This window comes from Canis aureus, chromosome 26, assembly GCF_053574225.1.
Source record: "Canis aureus isolate CA01 chromosome 26, VMU_Caureus_v.1.0, whole genome shotgun sequence".
Taxonomy (NCBI): Eukaryota; Metazoa; Chordata; class Mammalia; order Carnivora; family Canidae; genus Canis; species Canis aureus.
This window is the reverse complement of record NC_135636.1, coordinates 11150778-11175419: the sequence shown is the minus strand read 5'-3', so window position 1 is coordinate 11175419 and position 24642 is coordinate 11150778. Positions and strand designations below refer to the sequence as shown.

Below are 24642 nucleotides of genomic sequence, written 5' to 3'. Positions count from 1 at the left end.
GTAAAGACACTCAGTTTTGTGATAGGTAAAACGGACCCTTGGCAGAGTGGCCTGGAGACACTCTACTCCTCTGCTTTGTGCATAATAAGTAAATCTTTTATAGGCTGTGGGGCAGGGGAGAAATAAACAGAGGTATCACTCCTTTACTGGCTATCTTCTCCTGCATTATTGTGTTTGGACTTCTGGTGGCCTGTGATAGATGGAAAGAAAACAAATGTTTAATGAATCATTTTATGTAAGGTTTCTGCTGGTGAGTCCCATGCTCTGAGGAGGTTGCTGTGCCCCATATTGGGCATGGAGAAATGACTGGGCCATCGAGTGATTGGCAAACAGTAGGCTTCTCAAGTATCCATGCATGGTTGCAGGCACAAGACCATCTCATCCTTTCTTCTCTACTGTATTTTTTCACATTCATCTAATTTACCCCCATGCTTAGATGGTGTTCATGACCTCCATTTTTAACCTACAATCTTTACCTTGTTCTTAGATCTCATTTCCTACTCACCCTGGAAGCTTAAATTCATCTTTCTCACAATCAAACTTATTATTTTAGCCACAAAGCATCTCCTTTTCCTGAATAGGAACGTTGGTCATCCCTGAATTCTCCTTCATCACATCACTTCTGCCATCCCCCTACATTTACAGACTCATTCAACTGAGTAGAATAATTTCTCTTATGCGATTCACTAAAAGGGAAATTAATAATCCAGGCAAATTGCTCTCTGAACATTGACAGCTGTATAACCTCTTCTCCAGAACTCTTGGGGGAAAGTGGATATAAAGTGGGTCAGACATTTGAGTTAGGGATTTACACATGAGACTCTTTTTGAATTGATGGAATCTGGAAACTCATTCTTTTGGGGCTTTTCATGTGAACATTTGACTGGGTTTAATTTGGGCTTTAATTAGAAATGCAGATGAAACAGACTCCCCAGCACACTACCAACTGACAGGCCACAGGCAATTTTCCTTTAACTCTTCAACCCAGGGGATCCCCATTCCCTGGAGTGGAAATTCTGCTCTGAGAAGTCACTTTATCTACTTTCACAGTAAGATCCAAGCTGCCTGCTGCCACCCTTAACAGGCATTCTTAAAGGGTCTGTTGAAGAAACTGGCACCATTATCTTAGATAGGGATATATCTTAGATAAGGTTATTCCCTTAGATAAGGGAACAACTTTCTTTTCTGTGTCATAACAGCCTTTGCCCTGGCTGTACCAATTCAGAGCTTAGGGAATCCCTTGGTAAGCCAATGGACAGAAAGCCTATGTGTTTCACCTATAGTGGATAGCAGTAGACAAAGACCACTCTGGTGAATTGTGGCACTGGTTTTCCCTGCACTTCATCCCTGCCCCAATGTCTTACTCTTTATTTCCAATTGTTATTCCTTTTATTTATATATTTTCTTAAAAGTCTTATTTGATTCTTTTCTTCCATGATTAAAAATGTTGCCTCAAGATCATTCAGAGAGGAAAACAAAAAAGAAACTGGGGCAGAAGGAAGGATATGCTTGGGAAAGAGAACTGAGGAACAATGAAACTGAGAAGCCATTGTTTGGATCAGAGAGACTCCTTGGGCCCATTAGGCTAAGATTTTCTTATTCTTTCAGTTGCTTGAAATGATCTTTGAAATGCTTATTCTTGAAGTTTTTAGAGTGATGTTTCCAAAAGAGAAGAAAATAAAATGGGTTAGGTAATAAGAAAGAAGATTGTGCACTAGTGATTCTAATCATTTCTTTCTCCTCAAAATATTGTCTATTTTAACCAAAAGGGGCATCCATTCTCCCCTCACTGCCCACTAGAAGGGTTCTGGTAGGGAGCTGCCTCTATGCCATGATCAGTAGAAGATAGCAGGGACACTAAAGATCATACATCTCCTGTGCCTCTTCTGACATTTTCAAGGGTAAATGTCAAGGCCGTTGTCAATAACAAGTCATTATAGGAAAAGAAATAAAGCACAAAATCTCGTAATTCTTTGAAAAAAAAACCTGCTAATGATGACTATCTCATTTTAAAATATTAGATTAAGCCCTGAATCTTTCCTGCATAATTCTTGTGATTTGGCATGATAGCAAAATATGGCAGCAACTACTCTTTTTTATTCCAGTTTAATTAATATACAGTGCTATATTGTTTTCAGGTGTACAGTATACAAATCTACACATTACTCATCACATTAAGTGTACTCTTAAATCCCCATCACCTATTTCACCCTTACCCCCACCCACCTTCTCTCTGATAACCTATTCACCATAGTTGAGAGTTTATTTTTTGGTTTGTCTTTTTTTCTTCATTCATTTGTTTTGTTTCTTAAATTCCACATATGAGTGAAATTGTATAGCACTTGTCTTTCTTTGATTGACTTATTTCGCTTAGCATTATACTCTCTGGCTCCATCCATGTTGTTGCAAATGGCAAGATTTCATTCTTTTTATGGCCAAATAGTATTTCATTGTGTTTGTGTATATATACACACCACATCTATATCCATTTATCTATCAATGGACACTTAGGCTACTTCCATAATATGACTATTGTAAATAATGCCACAATAAACATAAGGATGCATATATCTTTTCAAATTATTGTTTTCGTATTCTTTTTTTTTAAGATTTTATTTATTTATTCATGAGAGACACACAAAAAGAGGCAGAGACACAGGCAGAGGGAGAAGCAGGCTCCATGCAGAGAGCCCGATGTGGGACCCGATCCTGAAACTCCAAGAACATGCCCTGAGCCAAAGGCAGACGCTCAACCATCGAGCCACCCAGGCATCCCATTGTGTTTTTGTATTCTTTGGGTAGATACAGAATAGTGGAATTCCTGGATTGTAAGGTAGTCCAATTTTTAAATTTTAAGGAACCTCCATACTGTTTTTCACAATGGCTGTACCAGTTTGCATTCCCACCAACAGTGCATGAGGGTTCCTTTTTCTCCACATCCTCATGGTGGTGGTGGTGGGTGTCTATTCTTAAACAAAAAGCATTGACTATGACCAATGCAAGAGTAGCAATATAAGAATTTTGCCATGTGGGTCTACAGATCTTAAACAAAAGGGCAAGAGTTGGGTTCCCAAACACATTCATGCAGGCTGCAAAAAGAAAAGTAAATAGAAGTGTAGCAGGGCTGCTTCAGTGGCTCAGTTGGTTAAGCAATCAGCTCTTGATTTTGGCTCAGGTCATGATCTGAGAGTGGTGGGATCAAGCCCCATGTCAGGCTCTTGTCCTTCTCATCTTTATTCTAAAATGTGCTCCAATAAGGAAACAGAAGTACAGCCTTCTCTTTACCTCTTCCTTTAGAAATATTCTTAATTGTGGGTAGAGGAAACCAGTTGTTATTCTATTACTTTCAAGCCCAGTCACTGAAAACCCCACGAAGAACGATTTTTTAATCTCAAAAGTCCAATACACTGTGTTGCTGATCATTTTCATGGTCCTGGTACAACCACCCCAGTGAGAACAAATGTGTTTGGAAAGTTTGGATATCTAAAATAATGTGAAGAGGTAATAAATCCAAAGCTGGGATGAAATAATAAAACTAAAAATGACTTCTCAGCATCAATGTTAAGAACAATATCCCCAGCTCAAAACATCTGTGGGATTTTTTTAAACTTTAGCTTAGAGCATTGTCAACAAATCTTGAAGCCAAACCTGATGGCAGTCCACAGTCTACATATCAAATCACCACAGTTCCACAAGTACCTGAAAAACTGTGGAGATTATATTGATTTAAGATAATATTTGTTTCACAGTTATGCTGAACCATGTTTGCATATCTGACATAACATTGAAATGAGATACATTAAAAAACATAAAGAAGAATTCCATCAATGAGCAACACACATTAGTTGCATGGAAGCCAAAAAATTTAACAAGTAACCTGAACTTCATTTGTCAAGAGAAGTTATATTTGATTTGAGAATTACAAACACATTCCCTTTTCAAAGCAATTTTATTAGACTGCATAATTATCCCTTGAAATCATTTTTAAGTCATCTTTCAATTTTGCAAGTCAGAAACCCCTCTATCAGTTTGCTGAAAACTTTTCAGTTCCCTGTCTCAAAGAATGGATGATGTCTCCTTGCATTCTATATATAGAAGCTGTTTCTTTCTAGCTTCTTCCTCATCCAAATTTATCCAGATGTCTAATGACCATAGATGGTAGACACATGATCCAGTAGTGACCTAGTTCTATTTTTTAAGGGTCTATTCTGAACACATCTGTGGGGATTTTAGGGTGCTGCAAAACCCCACAAAAGTTAGTATCACTGGATAGTTTTACAGCAATTTCATCAAACTACCACCAGAACAAATGAGAATTTTTCCCATTTTTTAAAAATTAACTGGACAAGATTGGTGTGATGTGTTGGCAAAAATCTGAATAATGAATGAACCAGACTTTCTTTGTCCCTAGGATTTAAATAATAAAGTAACTGATATAGTTTTTTAAAAATAAATTTATTAGCCTGCTTGAAACTCAGGTGGTTGACAGAAGCTGAGAATGGCTTGCAATTGCTCTGAGTCCTTTTCTGACATGATATAATATTGTTTTTAGATCTAACTCAGAAGGAGTAATTTAGCCATGACTGTGAACATCTTATAGATTATAGATTATACTACCTAGATTCAGATCAGAAAGATTAAGCATCGATGACATGGAAAGCATGATCTGAAGAAGCCCATGAGATGATCACAGCAATAATATAGCAATTTATTCTCAATCTAAAGATATCTTTCAGAAAAGAATACTGGAACTTCAGCAGCTCAAAGCAAGCAAAGAAATTCATTTACCTTTTCCTCCATAAGTAACAGAAAATTTTGTCACAATTGTTAAATCTTAGCTTACAATCTTTTTCGAATACCTAGCATTAGTCATTAACTTTTTATAATCAATGCCACTTATATGTATTCTGTCTTCGATTTATAGTATTAAATAACCATTTGATTATTTAGATTAAAAGTTAGGGGAGAGAAGGAAAAGCACCATTATCTTTGGAAAATCTAATTTCAAATAGAAAATTTCATGGAGAAAAATGTCTTCTTGCATTTTTTTGTCTTGTTTTGTTTTAGCTTGGTTTGGTTTTGGTTTTGATCAAATCTTCAGCCAGTAAGTAACTAGTAGAATTTAGGGTTCTCTCCTTAACCACCACAGTGAGTACATGAGCCTTTCTGCCTGGAGGCTAGGTAAAAATAGCAATTAGTTTTACTGCCTTTTTAAAATAATTTATACCCAAAGAATAGGATTGTGTTTTTTGGTGTTTGGTTTTGTTTGGTCTTCATATTTGTTAAGTCACAAATGGTGAAGTTTGAGACACTGCTCTAAGAAATGTATAGGACTGGGACACCTGGGCGACTTAGTTGGTTGAGCATCTGACTCTTGATCTCAGCTCATGTCATGATCCCAGGGTGGTGAGATGGAGCCCAACATCAGGCTCTACACTCAGCGTGGAGTCTGCTTGAGATTCTTTCCCTCTCCCTTTACCTGTCCGACCCTCACTCATACTCTCTCTCTCTAAAATAAATTTAAAAAATATTTTTTAAAAAAGGAATATATAGGATTTCTCCAATCTATCTTCCAAATATCTTATTGACGTGAAAAAGGTAGGAGATAGATCTAATTATATCTTACTTATCTAAAAAAATAAGCATTTTATCATTTCTTTGTAGCATGAGTTGGACCAATACTTGTTTCTCTTTCCTGAAATGGAGGTATGAAGTCACACATGAGTTTATGAAAGTAATTCAAGACCCCCAAAATGAAAACCATCTTGTCCAATCTAGGTTTAGTTCTCCTGGTTGAACAAGGGAATAGCCTACTGGGAATTGGGATTCTCATAGAGAAACAGCTGTCCACAATGCATGATTATGACATTCCAGTGGTCCACAAGTAAAGCTATACAAGTAGACTTAACCATTGGTGGGGTATGAAAGTAAATTAAGTCTTTTTAACTCTTGGGGTTAAAAGTACATATTAGCCAGAATTCCTAAGAGAGATTCCTTCCTTGCTGGGCTAACAAGTGTTCATGGTGTCTCTGGCATGTCTACTCTAAACAGAAATAAATTACACTGAAGACATAACAAACTGAAATAAAGTGATATTGAAGTTACACTGTGAAAAAGAAGATAGAGAATGCGAGACAGAACTCAAGAAAAGTTAAAAAATAAAAAAAAAAGAATTTTGACTGGTGGAAAGTGGGTGAGATTCTGCCCCCCACCTCTTAACAGTGTCTCATATCACTTGAAGAATGTGACCCCGTCAGTGACCTGGACATTTTCTATTCTGTAAATAGTTCAATTTTCTATCATTAAAAAAAGGAACCATATTTCGCATGCTAAAGGGGCAAATAACCAGAAGTGCATACCAAAGTTAAGCAGCTATCATATCTTCCTCTTTTCTTCTGGTTTTTCCTTCCTGCCTCTCTCTACCTTATTTCCTCTCCTCATGAATCCATAAGCAGCAAACACATGCTTCCACAATGTTATATGTGTCTCAGGCTCTAAGACGAAAGCTGCTTTACAAAAAAATGAGCTATAAATTCAAGTGAATACACGTGCAATGAAATCCATTAGGAAGGGATTTTGGCTCAGACTTCACCAGGCCCACCTACCAGCCAAATGACCTTCTGCATGTTAGTGAGGGGAACGAAGGACATAGTCCTTCAATGATCCTGCTCATGACATTTCTGCAGGAACCAGATCACTGAGTCAGAAAAGAATAGGAGGGCTCAAGGGTTTCCTCTCACTTTAATTTGATAACAGTTTTAAGAAAGGTGAATGTGTGTTATATGCTGCTGTTCTATTTGGGTTCCTGCAAAAAGCAACCCCTGAGACAAGGACTCAGAAGAGGGCCATTTGGGGGGTCAGTCCTAGGAAGCACAAGAGAAAGAGTGAAATGAAGAAAGGAAGTGAGGAAAGCATATAGAGGGTGGATATTTTAGCAGGTTTTCATTGTAGGCCCCTGAGGCTCAGTCCCACTGGGGACTCTCCAAGGGTGTTGTGTAGAATGTGTTTAGATTTGTCCTACAGGGAACAAGGTTGATTAATGGGTGATTAATCTACCAGCTCCATCTCTCATGTTTGAGTTGACCCCAGATGTTAAATCCCTAGCACTTTGGGCTGCCCTGTGCACAGGCTAAGCGAGCCTCAGGATGCTGGAAAAGGCCTTAGAGCAGAGAGGCAGAGACAGAGAAGCTGTCAGCAGTTGGAGGTGAATTCAGATGAGGGCTGAGAGATTATGGAAATGAAATCCACAGCTAGGGTCACAAATCCTACAACTCAGTGCTGTGCTGAGGGCTTGGCATGCATCATCTTGTTAAACCTCCAACATCACCTGTGAAATACATACTCTCAGATTCTCAGTTTACAGGTGAGGAAATGAGAACTTAAAGGGAGGCTCATCCTATGGTATGCAAGGAATCTTCACCACTGCAGGTTGCTGCTCAGTCACTGACTTGTGTTTCATAAATTAATTTTCCCTGCTCCCCTGTACAAAGAATGTAATGGGACCAGACTTCTTGTGGGTAAGAATGGCCTGTGATGTACTGAGATGCAGCACAGCGATTTCCAACTTTCCTAAAAAGTTTGCAAAGTTAATTTTGACCATGCATAGTTTCCACTTCACCCCTTTCAAAATCCTACCGTAGGATTCCTCTACAAATGTAAACAAAGATGGTGTCTTAGCTTGGATTTCCTGGAAATGCACTCTGAGATGGAGAGTTGCACATGACAAAGATGTTTCTAAGAATGCTAGTTGGCCATATGATTGAAAACGGTATTGTCTCATGTGGTTCCCTCCATCCTGAAACTAACAATACACCCAAATCCTTCCTATTCTTCATACTTTCTGCCTTCTCTTCCACTTCAGGGCTCCTGTGACTTTATTGGGCCCACCCAGATAACCTGGCATTATCTCCCTTTCTTAATGTCAGCACATCAGCAAGCTAAATTTCTTTTTTTTTAAAGATTTTATTTATTTATTTATTTATTTATTTATTTATTTATTTATTTATTTTATTTATTCATGAGAGACACAGAGCGAGAGAGAGAGAGAGAGAGAGAGAGAGAGAGAGGCAGAGACACAGGCAGAGGGAGAAGCAGGCCCCATGCAGGCAGCCCGATGTGGGACTCGATCCTGGGTCTCCAGGATCACACCCCGGGCTGCAGGCGGCACTAAACCGCTGCGCCACCGGGGCTGCCCAGTAAGCTAAATTTCATCTGCAACGTCTCTCTCTCCTCTCTCTCTCTCTCTCCCTCTCCTTTCCCTCTCTCTCTCTCTTTTTAAAGATTTTATTTATTTAATCATGAGAGACACAGAGAAAGTGGCAGAGACACATGCAAAGGGAGAAGCAGGCTCCCTGCAGGGAGCCTAATGTGGGACTCGATCCCAGAACTCCCTGAGCCAAAGGCAGACGCTCAACCACTGAGCCACCCAGGCGTCCCTGCAAAGTCTCTTTTACCACAGGATGCAACAAAATCTTGAAAGTAATACCAGGGGCTGGAGACCACTGGGGTCAAAATTCTGCCCTGAGTTTTGACCTTTCTGAAAGAGTTAATGTGTCTTCTAGGGTCAGCAGCTCCCTTTAGACACCCAACTTCCCCATACTGCCCTCCTCCAGGCATTGCATTTAGCTCAGAGGGAAACATGAATCTGGAGGCACACAAAATTGACCGACCATACTTTGAACCCAAATGATGAAACCAAGAAACCCACGTGGAGCACATTCTGATTTGCCTTCTCAGATGGTGACCAAATCCATTTTCTAGACATTTCATTAAGATGTGGGCTCAGGTGTCAGCCTTCCATGGGACACATTTTGAAAGTGACTTGACAGTATCAAGAGAAGAAATGGGAGAGAAAGCAAGAGTATTCAGTAACGCTCCAACCTGTGGGAAAAACTAATCTGCCCTAATCTGCTGGTTTTATTATGCAGCAGGGAGCGACTTTCAGTATCTCCTCTGGGCATTGCAGTTAGGCCTGGCTTCCTGCCTCAATGAGCTGCTGCTAGTGCTATAATTAAGTATTTGTGGGGATCAGGAGAGAATTATTTACCATGGATTTAGAAAGGCACAGAGAAAGCTGCTAATGAGGAGACCTGGTTTTCCTAGATGTTATGAGCATATTTTTAAATGATTACTACTGTTCACACTGTCATGCTTACTAAAAGAGAAGGAGAAACACTCTGGGAGATACCATTCCAGCAAGCCCAGAGATCTCTGGGGAGTTTTAACTTTCTTTGAGAGAGTTCTAACAAGCCCCAGTACAGAGAAAAGCCACACAAAGAGAAGAAAGTGTTCTGTATCGTCCTTATAACTGACAAGATGAAGACTCTCAAATGGTAAACTAGCAAGCTTTTAGAACATCCAGGCAAAAATCTCCGATGTTTGTAGGGCAAATTTCTTGTGACCTGCCTTACTTGATTCCTTCCCCAAACTTCCCCAAGATGCAAAAGGAAATATCTTTAAATATTTAAAATGTTTCTATTATTTCCTCTAAAAATGAACATTTTCCGTATGCTTATTAAATTCACAGTATAATTCTATTATCTAATTGCTTGCTAGCAAGCCATTTATTCATTCAACAAATATTTACTGAGCTCAACTACATGCTGAGCACTGTCCATAGAGAACAAAGTTCTCCTCCTACGAATCTTGTATACTAATGGGGATAAAAGAGAGAGACAAAGACCAGATAATAAAGCAATTACAAGATCGTTGGTGAATGTGTTATGAAGACAAATAGAGCAAAGTAGGAGAAAGAGAGAGTACCAGGGGAAGGGGTATTTGTGTTTTATAAAAAGCATCCAGCATTGTCTACTCTAGTAAGGTGACGTTTACATATAGACCTGAAGATGGTTAAGGAAGATGTTCATGTGGGTATTAGGAGAAAGAGCATTCCCCACAGAGGAACTATCAAGGGTAAAGGCCAGGTACCCAGGGCACACTTAATGTGTTTTAAAAACAAGAATGCCAGTAGGGCTGGGAAGATATGAGCTGAAAACAGGGAAAGAAATCAGGTCAGAGAGGAGCAAGAGAGCAAGACCATGGAAGACGTTCTAGGTCAGGTAAGGACTTTGCATTCACTCTGAATGAAATGGGATTTCTTTGCCTCAGAGTGAATAATAGACTATGAGTGGGCAGGGGGAAGGGCACAGCTGGAAACCAGGGAGATCAGAGCTAGGTGACTGCAACATTCCAGAAGAGAAAGGCCAGTGGTTTAGACCAGGGTAGAAGTTAGAGGAAGTGATGAGAAATAAGTCAGATTTGGGGATCTATTATGAAGATAGAGTCCTCAAATTTGCTGATTCTTTTACCAATAGATTAGATAAGGAATGGAAGAGTAGGGGAGAAGGCAAAGGTGGAGATGGGGACAATATGGAGTTGGTATATATGTCAGTGGACAACATGCAGGGAAAACCAGGTTAATGAGGAATGGGTAGAAAATCAAGAGTTTAGTTTGAAGCATGTTAACTGTGCTCTCTTCGGCCGCACATATACTGAAGCATGTTAACTTTTTAAATTTGCATTGAATATCCAAGTGGAGAGGTAAAATAAATGATTTAAAGAATTAGGATAGAGGGCCACCTTGCTGGCTCAGTAGGTAAAGCACATGACTCTTGATCTCAGGGTCATGAGTTCAAGCCCCACATTGGGCATGTAGCTACTTTAAAAACAAAATAGTAAATAAATAAATAAATAAATAAATAAATAAATATCTAAGATAGAGAAAAGAGTTGGAGACATAAACTGAGAGTCACCCACATGTTGATAGCATTCAATGCCATGAGATCAGTTAGATTATCTAAGAAATAAGTGTAAATAGGAAAGACAAGCTGTAGGAGACCGAGTCCTAGGGCACTCTAACATTCGGAAGTTAGAAGTTGAAATATGACTGGATACCAGTAAATACGACTAAGAAGTGACTAATAAAGTAGGAAGAGGATCAGCAATCAAGCAAAGACTAATCTAGTCAAGTGTCCTACCTTGTTCAAATTTTACCAGAGTTAACTTGACTGTCCCTATACTTATTTCTTACTAAAATCGCCTAGAGGTATCAATAACTTCATTTTTTTTCTCTAATCTATTTTTTTTCTCAAGAAGTATTGAAATTTATAGTGCACACATGAGTTTATGAAATAAAAATAGTAACACAAGTTTTATCTCAGGGACACTGCTGTGTCTGGGCTAGGAGCTATGCTTTAAAACAGGGAATTCCATTTGACTCAGAATGGATAAGAATCAAGCTTTTAAAACCTCAAGCACAGCTAGGCAATATCTCAGAGCCCAGGCCAGGTTCTGGGAGCTTCTGGGTGAAATTGCTGGAAAACAGCCTACTTAACATAGAGAATCAAAGTTGGGCACTTCTTCTCTAATTTTCAAAAGCTATGAAAACCACGAGAAACATCAAGTTTGACTGGAAACCCAAAGGAAAGAAACTTAATCTCCAATTAAGAAAAATTAAAAAGCAAGCTGTGTTGATTCAATTCGGATCACATTTGCATGGATTTTAGAAAGATAGAGTTCTTAAAATAATTTCCTGTTAAGATTCAAAATCTATCTAAAGAGTAATTTCTCACTCCTTAAGCCACCGCTTCAGAATGAATTTTATTCAACGCTTAGCTAAAGGAGACTATTAGTGCTCCTTAATGAAGACGCAAACAAACGGTTAAAATAGGTATGTCTATCTAGCTACTAAATTTTCCTAAGATAATATTTTTGTCAGACAGTTAGCTTTGGAGTTGGATATGCTTCAGAAAGGTTTTTTAAAACCCCCACTCTTTCAAACTTTTTTTTGGGTATTTTTCATTGGTTTAGACAATTTTCCTTTATGATGCCCATTGACATGTTTGTGATCACATCTCCATCTATAAACAGACTTCATGCTCTTAAATACAAGCCAAGGGAATTTTGAAAAGGAATGGTATTGAATTCTTACCATTTCCAGTGGGTTGAGGAGAGGACATGAGTGAAGCCAGGTCTAGAAACGAGTAAACAGCAGTTATAGAAAGAGATTCATGCCTGAATAACAGCCTGATTGCTGGAGTTTATCTAATTGGTTTCCCATTATCTGTACCGAAAATGTTGTGTTTTCTATCTTCTCTTCAGCAAGTATGTCCCATTTAGCAATAAAGAACTTATTGCCCAAGAGAAAACAGGTAAGACAAAACAATTTTCCATTTTCCATTCCCCTCGAAAAGGGAGAGCAGCCCACCCCATGTAAAGAATTGCTTAATGAATGTTAGTTTGTAAGAACACCTCAGAGGAATGGCAGGAGAAAACCCTCCCAAGAAAACAGAAGAAAAGCAAAGTGATTTAAATCCATTGTGTGGAAAGAGACTCAAAAGATTGTCTACCAGGACAGGAAGAAAAGGAACATGGGGAGAAGACAATGTGAGGTCATTCTTGGGCTCTAATACAAGCTCTCACACCCAGTGGCCATGTTTCCTTGGTCAAACCATTTTATCTTCCACTCTTCAGTTCCCTTTTCTATACAATGAGGAGTGTAGATTAGTTGGTCTCCAAAATTTCCCTCCAGGTCTTGGTATCTGAGATTCCAAAGGGCCTAAAGTCCCTCCAATTGGTGAATGTCAAAGCCAGGACTAAATCCCAGATACTCCCACTAGGTTGTGCTCCTTTCTGTGCATATATTTATTTTTGTCTCAGAAATGGGAATTTTTTTCTTTAAAACAATACTCTAGTGTTTAGAAATACCATTTATGTAAGTATTTTCATCTTTTTGAAGAGAATGTTAAATTGGAGCCCTAAAATTTCATTTCTTTCCTTAGGGGAAATGTTAAATAATGAGATAGAGGTTATTCATCCTCCTTCAAAGAGAATGTCTCCTCTATCATGTTTTATGACTTGGGATTTGGTATGAGATTTCATTTGGCAAGGTAAATGTGGAAGAGTGGAGGTAATTCAACCAAAAATATAAGTTTGAAAATCACTGATTTCTAAATAAGTCCTATACTCTAATCCAGTTAATTGGTGTGTCCAGCCAGGATCACAAATAAAACCTAGAGAAGCCAGGCAGTAAGTTACAAATTGAGGTGGGTTGAATGTAAGCAAAGCAGTAACTCAAGTGAGAGGACAAATGACAAATACCTTTTGCCTCTAGCTGAGGAACACAAGGGGGAGTGGTGGGGACTAGACAATCATGGAGTACACACATGTCAAAAGGCAGAAGCTGATACTTTTCCTCAACTGATTGTTAACTCACAATAATGAAGGCTGATGGTTGCCAGATTTCTCAATTTTTAAACAAAATCAGAAAATAACCTCTTTGTAATATCATTGTACTTTTCAAAAGTATTAGTGACAAAGTAAAAAATTCTTAACACACTAGAAAGCTAAAGACAATATGTTAATAGGACAAATGTGTCCATAGGACACCATTTTGCAATCCCTACTTTACAACCTCCCAAGATGACTCAGCATTTGGCAAGACACCTCCATGACTAGCCTCTGATCTTACTGTTTGCCAAGATAGTCCACATAAAAGTTCTTTCTTAAGGCAATTCCAAATCTACCTCCTTAAAGGATTAAAGTGTTGGCCTGTAATCCAGGTTTCACTTCCCAGAACCAAATTATTTCATCCTCCATATGAGAAACCTTCAAACATTTGAAGATGATAATCATGACCCCTGGTTTAGAGAAAACATTCCTTGTTCATTCAGATTTTTTAATTGAATTTCATGCTCATTTCCTGTGCCTTCCTGGTCATACCTTTTTGAACATTATCTGAAAACTAAACACACAATTCAGCTCCAGTATAACGATGTTGGAATAGCACTGGGCTTTCATTTCCTGTATTTTGGAAGGTATTTTTCTATTAATACACCATAGAGGCACGTTAGCTTTTTTAGAAGTCACAGATCTTATTATTGACTATATTGACCTTACAACTAGTAAAAACTTACACAGTCTTCTCAAGCATGCACAAATCAATCCATCTTTGGAGGTTTGGGGTATTGATCCTAAAGCAAGGACCTAGGTTTCTTTTTTATTATTATTATTTTCATCTTGTTAGAGTTCATTATTATCAGATATTAAGATATTATTGGATCTTGATTCAGTCTCCTACCAGCTTCCTGTCATCTATGAGTTTGATCAACATCAATATCCTCAACCAATTCTTAATAAAAATGTTGAATAGAAAAAAAATGGCAAAGCTCAGAATCCTTTGTCCAGTGTGATATAAATCTATTAATTAGACTCTGAGGAGTATCTCACACTGACCCCATATTGAAAAGAAACTATAAATCATCCCGTATCCAAAAATAACATTCAGGTTAAATGAAAAACAGTGTCTCACCAGGGAGGCTATTTGAAGACTGTTTTGATATGGCTTGACTGCATCACTCTGAAATCTAGTTGATTGGTTTGTGTACACTGCTCTCTGAGCAATCAGTTTGTTTGCCTTGGAGCAATCTAATCCAGCTATTCACATGACCAAAATCACCAGACCAACCAGTTTTCAATCTGGTCTTTTGAGATAATTTCAATTCACTTGATAATTGTTCACACATCTGCAACTGGTTGATGTTTAATTATGAAATATTTTAATCAAAGAACCAAAATCAATGAGTAATCATCAATGCTAATCATGAGAGTACCAGGTGGCACTTAAGTGTGGACCAAATCAAATTCTTCTAAAACTTAATAAAGTGATTCCTTTTAAGTGAGTAAGTCAAGGCATCTCAAAAATAGACTAATTCAGTGAAGGATCATATTCTCCATGGCTAAAATATAACCTATCACTTGACTTATATAGGAACACTCAAAAAAATTTCTCTACTGTTTAATCATGTGCCCTGGACTTAACCTTCATTAAGTACCTCAATTTTACCATCTCGATCATTAAGTAACAATAAAAATCTAAAAATCTGGAAATAAATCGCCTTAACTTTTAATCTCTATCACAGAATCACAATAAAAATACAAATACCTGCAAATAAATGCCTAAGACTTCACAGCTAAAAGAGTGACTTTATCTTTGAAAATACATCCTGGTTTCACAAATACATTATAACTTTTACCAGAACAGAAAGGTGATGGTAAACACCTATTCCTTGTGCATTTTCTCCCACTTAATTCTATATGTATTCCCTTTACCTACCTTTACTCCATGAAAAATTTTAGTGAATTTAAAAATTTAGTGAATTGAAAGAGTATTCCTCAAACTATATTATGTTGAGTTCCTAGCATTTCCTATCAGAATGTTGTGAATAATAAAAATATTAGTTAAGATACACTAGATTATGTTGCAATTATAAAATAAATTTATTCTCAAGTTCTGGTGATTTAATAAACAAATGTTTACTGTTTACTCATGCTACATGTCTAGACTGGGTCAATGGAGGTTCTAATTAACATGATCTTTCAGTAGCTGATACTATTGAAGACTCCACTATCTTGAAATGCCACCAGTAGAAGAAAGAAAATAATAAAGATTAGAGCAGAAACAAATGAAATAAAAACTAGAGAAACAATAAAACACATCAATGTAACCAGGAGCTGATTCTTTGAAAAAAATCAATAAAACTGATAAACATTTAGCCAGAGTCATGAGAGAGAGGATTCAAATAAACAAAAACAGAAATGAAAGAGAAATAACAACTGACATCACAGAATACAAAGAATTATGAAAGAATATTATGAAAAAATATATGCCAACAAATTGGACAACCTAGAGGAAATGGATAAATTCCTAGAAACATAGAACCTTCCAAAACTGAATAAGGAAGAAACAGAACATTTTTTTTATTTTTATTTATTTATGATAGTCACAGAGAGAGAGAGAGAGAGGCAGAGACATAGGCAGAAGGAGAAGCAGGCTCCATGCAACAGGAGCCCGATGTGGGATTCGATCCCGGGTCTCCAGGATTGCGCCCTGGGCCAAAGGCAGGTGCCAAACTGCTGCGCCACCCAGGGATCCCCGAAACAGAACATTTAAACAGACTGATTATCAGCAACGAAATTGAATCAGCAATCAAAAACTCCCAACAAACAAAAGTCTAGGATGAGAGGGCTTTACAGGTGAACTTACCAAACATTTGAAGAACGTTAATACTTACTCTTCTCAAACTATTCCAAAAATAAAAAAAATAGAAGAGAAAGGAAAGCTTTGAGGCCAGCATTATCCTAATACCGAATCCAGATAAAGATGCTACAAAAAAGAGAATTACAGGCCAATATCTCAGATGAACATAGATGCAAATATCAACAAAATATTAGCAAACTGAATCTAAAAATACATTTTAAAAAATCATTCATAATGATCAAGTGGGAATTTTTCCTGGGATACAAGTGTGGTTCAATACTCACAGATCAATTAGTATGGTACATCACATCAATAAAAGAAAGAATAAAAACCATATGATCATTTCAATATATGCATAAAAGTCATCTGACACAGTATGACATCCATTTATGAATTTTAAAAACTCTCAACAAAGTATGTTTAGAGGGAATATGCATCAACATAATAAAGGCCTTATATGAAAAACCCACAGCGAACATCATACACAATGGTGAAAAACTGAGAGATTTTTCCCTTAAGATCAGAAACAAGAGTGTCCACTCTCATCACCTTTATTTAATACAGTACTAGAAGTCCTAACCACAGCAATCAGACAAGAAAAAGATATTATAAAGTATCCAAATCGGTAAAGAAGAAGTAAAACTTTTATTATTATTTGCAGGTGACATGATATATATAGAAAAACCCTAAAGACTCCACCAAGAAACTATTAGAACTGATAAATGAATTCAGTAAAATTTCAGGATACAAAATTAATATACAGAAATCTGTTGCATTTCCATTCACTAATAATGAAGTAGCAGAAAGATAAAATAAACACAATTCCACTTACAATTGTAACAAACACAATAAAATACCTAGAAATAAAGTTAACTAAGGAGGTAAAAGACCTGTACTCTGAAGACTATAAAATATTGATGAAAGAAATTGAAGACAACACAAATGGAAAGATATTCCATGCTCATGCATTGAAAGAAAAAATGTTAAAATGTCCATACTACCCAAGGCAATCTACAGATTTAATGCAATCCCTATCAAAATACCAACAGCATTTTTCACAGAATTAGAAAAAATAATCGTAACATTTGTACGGAACCACAGGAGACCCCAAATAGCCAAAGTAATGTTGAAAAAGAAGAACAAAACTGGAGGCATCACAATCCCAGATTTCAAGATATACTACAAAGCTGTAGTGATCAAAAGAGTGTGGTACTGGCACAAAAATAGACACATAGATCAATAGATCAGAATAGAGTCCAGAAATAAACCATTATACAGTCAATCTTCAACAAAGGAGGCAAGAATATGAGATGGGAAAAAGAGTCTTCAACAAATGGTGGTGGAAAGACTAGACGACTGCATGCAAAAGAATGAAACTGGACTACTTTCTTACACAATACACAAAAATAAACTCAAAATGGGCTAAAACCCTAAATGTGAGACCTGAAACCACAAAAATTCCAAAAGAAGGCATAGGCAGTAATATCTCTGACATTGCTGAGGAAACATTTTTCTAGCTGTGTCTCCTAAGGCAAGGGAAACAAAAGCAAAAATATACTACATCAAAATGAAAACCTTCTGCATAGCAAAGGAAACAATCAACAAAACCAAAAGACAATATACCAAATAGGAAAAGATTTACAAATGACATATCCAATAAAGGGTTAGTATCCAAAATATATAGAGAACTTATAGAGCTCAACACCCAAAAAACAAATAATCTAATTTAAAAATGCTCAGGATACATGAGCAGTCATTTTCCCCAAAGCAGATATACAGATAGCCAACAGACACATGAAAAGATGCTCAACATCACTCATCTTCAGGAAAATGCAAATCAAAACCACAATGACATATCTATCACCTGACACCTGTCAGAATGGCTAACTTAAGAAACATAAGAAAAAACAAATGTTAGCAAGGATATGGAGAAAAAGGAACTCTCATGCACTGTTGATAGGAAGGCAAACTGGTACAGCTACTGTGGAAAACAGTATGAAGTTTCCCCAAAAAAATTAAAAATAGAATTTCCATATGATTCAGGAATTCCACTACTGATTATTTACCCGAAAACACTAATTCAAAAAATATATGCACCCACCCCTATGTTTATTGCAGTATTATTTACAATAACCAAGTTATGGAAGCAACCCAAAGTGTCCATCAATAGATTAATTGATCAAATAGATGTGATACACACACACACACACACACACACACACACACAGTGGAATATTACTCAGCCATAAAAAGAATGAAATCTTGCCATTTCCAACATGGATGAATCTAGAGAGAGTATAATGCTTAATGAAATAAGCCAGCCAGAGAAAGACAAATACCATATGATTTCATTCATATGTGAAATTTAAGAAACAGAAATAAATCAAATGAACAACAACAGAAAAGCAAATCAAAAAACAGGTTCTTTTTTTAAAGATTTTATTTATTTATTCATGAGAGAGAAACACATAGAGAAAGAGAGGCAGAGACACAGGCAAAGGAAGTGAGCAGGCTTCTGGCAGGGAGCCCTGGATCTCAGGTCTCCAGGGTCATGCCCTGGGCTGAAGGCGGCACTAAACTGCTGAGCCACCTGGGCTGCCCCCAGATTCTTTTTTTTTTAAGATTTTATTTATTTATTCATGAGACACAGAGAGAGAGGCAGAGACATAGGCAGAGGGAGAAGGAGGCTCCATACAGGGAGCCTGACACGGGACTTGATCCTGGGTCTCCAGGATCAGGCTCTGGGCTGAAGGCAGCACTAAACCTCTGAGCCACCCACGCTGCCCCGCAGGTTCTTAATTATAGAGAACAAACTGACAGGTTACTAGAGAGGAGGTGGGTGGAGAGATGAGTGAAATAGGTGAAGGTGCTTAAAAGTATGCTTATGGTGATGAGTATTGAGGAATATATGGAATTGTTGAATCGGTATATTGTACACCTGAAACTAGTATCACATTGCATGTTAACTATACTGGAATTAAAATTTTAAAATTTGAAATAAAAATAAATAAAATAAACTGAAATACATAATACATACTTACTTACATACATACATACATACATACATAAAAGAGTTGGGCCTCTCCAAAGTCTGGACTTTGGCAGGGCAGTGACATCAATGAGTGCCCTCTTGAGGAGCCATGTAAGGAGCTACATGTGTGGTGGAAAAAGAGTCAAAGAATCACAAATTATGGTTACAACTCTATGATTTATTTTCGGTGTGGGTCCCAGAAAACCACATCACTTTTATGATCTTTCATACCCTCACCTGTGAAATGATGAATGACATCAACCCTTTTTATTTTGTAGAGTCACTATGGCAATCAAATAAGATGTTAGAAGGGAAGGTTCTCTGAATACAATGAAATGTTATTATTGTTCACAGAAATTCAGGGCAGCATTCTAAGTTTTGTGCTGAAAAATCTAAGAATAACCCGACTAAAAATGTGTAGGAAGTGAGTTGAAAAGGACTTCAAGTAAAATCATTTCTTAAAGTTCAAACCAGTATCTTTTCAAATAGCAAATTATATTGGAATTAAATTTTGGGGGGAATCCCTGGATGGCTCAGCAGTTTAGCGCCTGCCTTCGGCCCATGGCGTGATCCTGGAGTCCTCGGATCGAATCCCACATCGGGCTCCCTGCATGGAGCCTGCTTCTCCCTCTGCCTGTGTCTCTGCCTCTCTCTCTCTCTGTGTCTCTCATGAATAAATAAAATCTTTAAAAAAATTTTTTTTTGAAGTACAGGAAAACTTGCTCTCTACTGGGATATGGTCTGACCAAAGGGTAAATCTAAATCTTTTACTCCTCTCTGAATTTTTATAACCTCCTGGCATGTCTGGAGTATGGACTTGTAGCCAAGTTTATGCACTTTGTATAGAATCAGATCTTAATCTTAGGTCCACCATTGCACTTTCCAACTGCATATGTTTAAGGAAGTTATTTAGCTTCTCGTGACCTCATCTATAAAATGTGGTTAATAATAATAGCATGTATCTCAGAGAGTGCTCTAAGCATTAAATGAGATGATGCTAAATGAGTGATCAATAGATGATAGCCGTGATTACTAATATTCATTCTCTAGCATATAATTACATAGCAACTGATACTGATTTCTGAAATTTACCTGTTAGCACTTCTAGTCACTGTTGCCTTTTAAAAATTTTATACATATGTCCTGAACACATCACATTGAGTTATGAGTAGGTGATTTTATTTTCACTGTAATTTTGCCAAAATAATAAAGTTTTAAACATGAAATCCAAGTCTTAACTAAAGACAGAAATCTTTTGTCCCATCTCTCCCAGGTCTCAGTCCATCAGAGGCATTATCTTTTAATTCTTTAACTGTTGTGTTAACTTCCCATTGTAAATAATATGTGTATAGTGAAATGTATTGATTTTTTTTTTCATTTTAATGTAGTCTATTGGCTTTTTTCTATAGACGATGAGAATTTTCTCAATCACAGCACAAATGACACACATACACACAAACACAAAGTTTATATTTTTTCCAGGTTTTCAATATAGTTATATCACAATATGGGGCTAAGTTAATGTTCACTGTTTATATTATTATGAGTATTTAGGTATTATTCACAGTTCAGCCACTTATTATACAGGAACATCTCCTTTCTCAAACAGCTGTTTTTCTTCCTCTTGGAGTTTATGATTGCCTTGTTTTTCATTTGCTTAAGTTTATTACCTCTCTATGTCAAATTTTTGTCTCTACACTAATAGTTATCTATCCCTACTCAGTATATTCAAATAGGCCTGATAAATGATCGGTTCCTTTATTTAATTGGGCCATCATCTCTTCAGTTCACCTATAGTGGTCACTATCTGGACCAGCTCACAGCTTTAACCACAGGACTTCCTTCAGCATCATTCCAAGAATTCTCTTTCAGCTGCCTGGTGTTGGATCCCCCTTCCTGGATCTCATACCTTTCTTTTATTCAGTTTACTCTCTCTTTCTGATGCAAGCTGTCTCTCAGGAGACATGATATTTTAGAACTTGCATTCAACTTAACTAATAGTTTATCTGGTTATAGATTATTATGTTGGAAATGTTTATTTCCAAATTTTGGAAATGTTGCTGTATTATCTTTGCTTATAAAAGTGCCATTGAGAAGTCTGATGATCATTCTCATTCCTGTTCTTGTATTTTTTCTTCCCCTTGTCTCTGTCTGTATCTCTCTTTTCCTCCCCCACCCCATCACCCACACACATGCACATGCATGCACACACACACACACACACACACACACAACTTAAATGATTTTCTCTTTATCATTATGTTCTAAAATTTCACAGTTCTATTCATTGGAGATTTATTTTCCACTCATTGTAGTTAACACTTAGTGAGCCCATTTAATCTGGAGACATATATCTTTCATTTCTTTGACATTTTGTTGTATTATTTTTTTTAATTTTTATTTATTTATGATAGTCACACAGAGAGAGAGAGAGAGAGAGAGAGGCAGAGACATAGGCAGAGGAAGAAGCAGACTCCATGCACCGGGAGCCCGACGTGGGATTCCATCCCTGGTCTCCAGGATCGCGCCCTGGGCCAAAGGCAGCCGCTAAACTGCTGCGCCACCCAGGGATCCCTGTATTATTATTTTGATAACTTATTTCTCGTTATCTAGTTGTTGGGCAAATTATAGGATTAATTTTACAGTTGTAAATAATGCTACCTTGAATATAGGGTACACATGTCTTTTCAAGAATTTGATTTCAATTATTTTGGAGAAATACCCAGAAGTGGAATTGCTGTGTCATATGGTAGTTCTATTTTCAATGTTTTGAGGACCCTCCATACTATTTTCCATCATGGCTGTATCAATTTACATTCCCACCAACAGTGTGCCAGGGTTTGGTTTCCTCTATATCCTTAACAACATTGCTTATGTTCTGGATTCTAGATTTTTGTTTGACTGTTTATGTAATGACCATTCTAATAGTATTTGGTGACATAGTGGTTTTGATTTCCATTTGCCTGATGATTATTGATGTTGAGCATCTTTTCCTATACCTGTTAGCCATCCTTTCCCCATGGGTTTATTTCTGGGATTTCTATTCTGATCCATTGATATATGTAACTGTCTTTATTCCTGTGTCATATTGTTTTGATTGCTTTAACTTTGTAATATGTTTTGAAATCAGGAAGTGTGAGGTCTCCAGCTTTGTTCTTCCTCAAAATTATTTTGAACATTCAGGGTCCTTTATGGTGCCATATGAATTTTAGAATTGTTTTTTTTCTCTTTCTGTAAAAAGCGCCATTAGGATTTCGATAAGGATTGCATTGAATCCATAGGTTGCTTTGGGTAATACAGACATTCTAACAATATTAAATCTTCTAATCCATGAACATATGATGCATTTCTATTCATTTGTGTATTAATTTCTTCTAGCATTAGATTGTAGTTTTCAATATATGTGTCTCTCATTTTCTTGGTTAAGTTTATTACCAAGTATTTTATTTTTGATGTTAATGTAAATGGGATTTATTTCTTAATTTCTTATTCAGATTGTTGCTGGTTGTGTATAAATACACAACTGATTTTTATATACTGATTTTGTATCCTGCAAGTTTACTGAATTCATTGATTAGTTCTAAAAAGCCATAAATGGACAAAAAAGACCATTAAAATGAACAAGATATCTGGTCCATTCACTTTCTATCTTCTATTTTCTGTTCACATCACTCATTTGCTATATCTCTAAGTCCATTTTACTTGTCTTTGTGGGTTTGCATCTTTTTTATTCCCTTACACATTTTCATGCAGTTTATGGAAGAAATGGAAATAAACGTGTATGTGTGATCTACCATATTTAACCAGAAGTCAAAAATATGATGCATAAATTTATCAGTTACATATTCCTTGCACTTGACTCTGTACTTCATAAAAGCAGATGCTGTGACTATTTCATTATCTTCAGTGCCTAACACAGCACCTGACACACACACACACACACACACACACACACACACACAAATGCTCAATAAATATTTTTAATGGAGTCATAGGGAATTGTGAGTATTCAGATCAACATCCTCTTCCTGAGTGAATGGATAAAAAAGTAATTGGTTCTTAGCTAGATTGCAAACTCCATGAAAAAGAAAACTACATCTCAGCACTTTTCATCTCAGAATACCCATCATAGTGAAAATGCATAATAAACTCTCATTAAATACTAGTTGGCTGGAAGTTACATTTGCCTCTGAACCAACTTTCAAGTATTTTACTATGGATACATGGATATATGTGTGCATGTGGAAATGGATTTTTTTTTGTGTGAGTCAAGAGCATTTTTGGCCAAAATGGATCATATTATATATACAATTTCGCAAGTTCTTTTTTCCATTTAGTAGTATATATTAGAGAACTCGATTTATAAGTGCATATGTATTGACTTTTTTCTTATTCAATACTGTATAGCATTCCAAAATGTATGCATGCTATTTATTTCACTATTAACCTATTGATTGAAACTTAAGTCGTTTCAAACTCTTACTACATAAAGCATGTTTCATATCTCTCAGTGTGCAGGTGCAATTGTTTCTTTAGGATAGCCACCAGGGATTGATGGGTCAAAGTTATGTTTTGGTCCTAGAGTAATGGTTAAGCTTCATACCAAATTGATGCCACTTAGAAATTGAACATGGGGTCTTTACATTTTAGAAAGTGTGGCAGAGCCTTCCCCTCATTCTCAGAGTTACCCATGGGCAATTCACCAGTGACTTTACTAATTATACTTTATACCCATTTAATTTTATGCCATTTGGGGATGGACTCACTAACTGTTGAGACATTGATCTCCAAAGTTCTCAGTATCAGTGGTCACCTATATATTGTAGACCAGTGTCCTGGATGCTGTGTTCAGTACACCCAGGAATAGCATGTGATGGAACCAAATAATTAATTATGAAATTCAGAGGGACAAGATCCCAAACTTGAGTGCTTTATACTAGTTCAAATCCTTGCTCTAATACCTGCTTTCCCATGGTGTTGCTAGAAGTTCTCAAGGAACTATTATCCAGTTCACCACCAGTTCAAGGTGGTTGGTCTAGGCATGTGAGTGACCAAATGTAATGTTTCTCGTTATTTTAATTAATCTGCCCACTTAACATGGCTGGGATGGCTTCTCATCCCTGGATAGACTTTTATCATATACTCATCTTTAAATTGGCTGCTCTCTGTTGGTTGCTGTGCATCTCTGTGCATGCTGTATCCATTAGCCAAGCCATTACAGACCATGGCCAGTTTGTACAGCAAGGAGGATATTCAAGTACCTTTTCTTATAGGAATGAGGATATTCCTGAACCCTCTGGACATTGCCCTGCCATTCTAGCCCAACTCTTACACTCATTGCTACTGCCAATAGACAGAAGCTTTCTCTGGGAATTGCAAGGGAGTTCTCTGTTATCTTTCTTAGCTATTCCTATTTTGATATCACGGGAAACTGCTTGACTCTTGCCCTTGGATTCTTATATCCTTTTTCAGACTTTGAGCTTCCCAGTGTCATGCACATAACCATAACAGTTCTCTTCTGCCTGTAATATTTTGTATTATTCTGATGCCATCCTTCAAGAATTTCTCATGGTAT

At 37.0% G+C, this 24642-nt stretch overlaps 1 protein-coding gene across 1 annotated transcript in view; it reads left to right on the top strand.

Moving 5' to 3' along the window:
• Positions 1 to 24642, top strand: part of PCSK2 (proprotein convertase subtilisin/kexin type 2) — a 249000-nt gene that overhangs the window by 34716 nt on the left and 189642 nt on the right. The gene's annotated exons all lie outside the window — the stretch shown is intronic.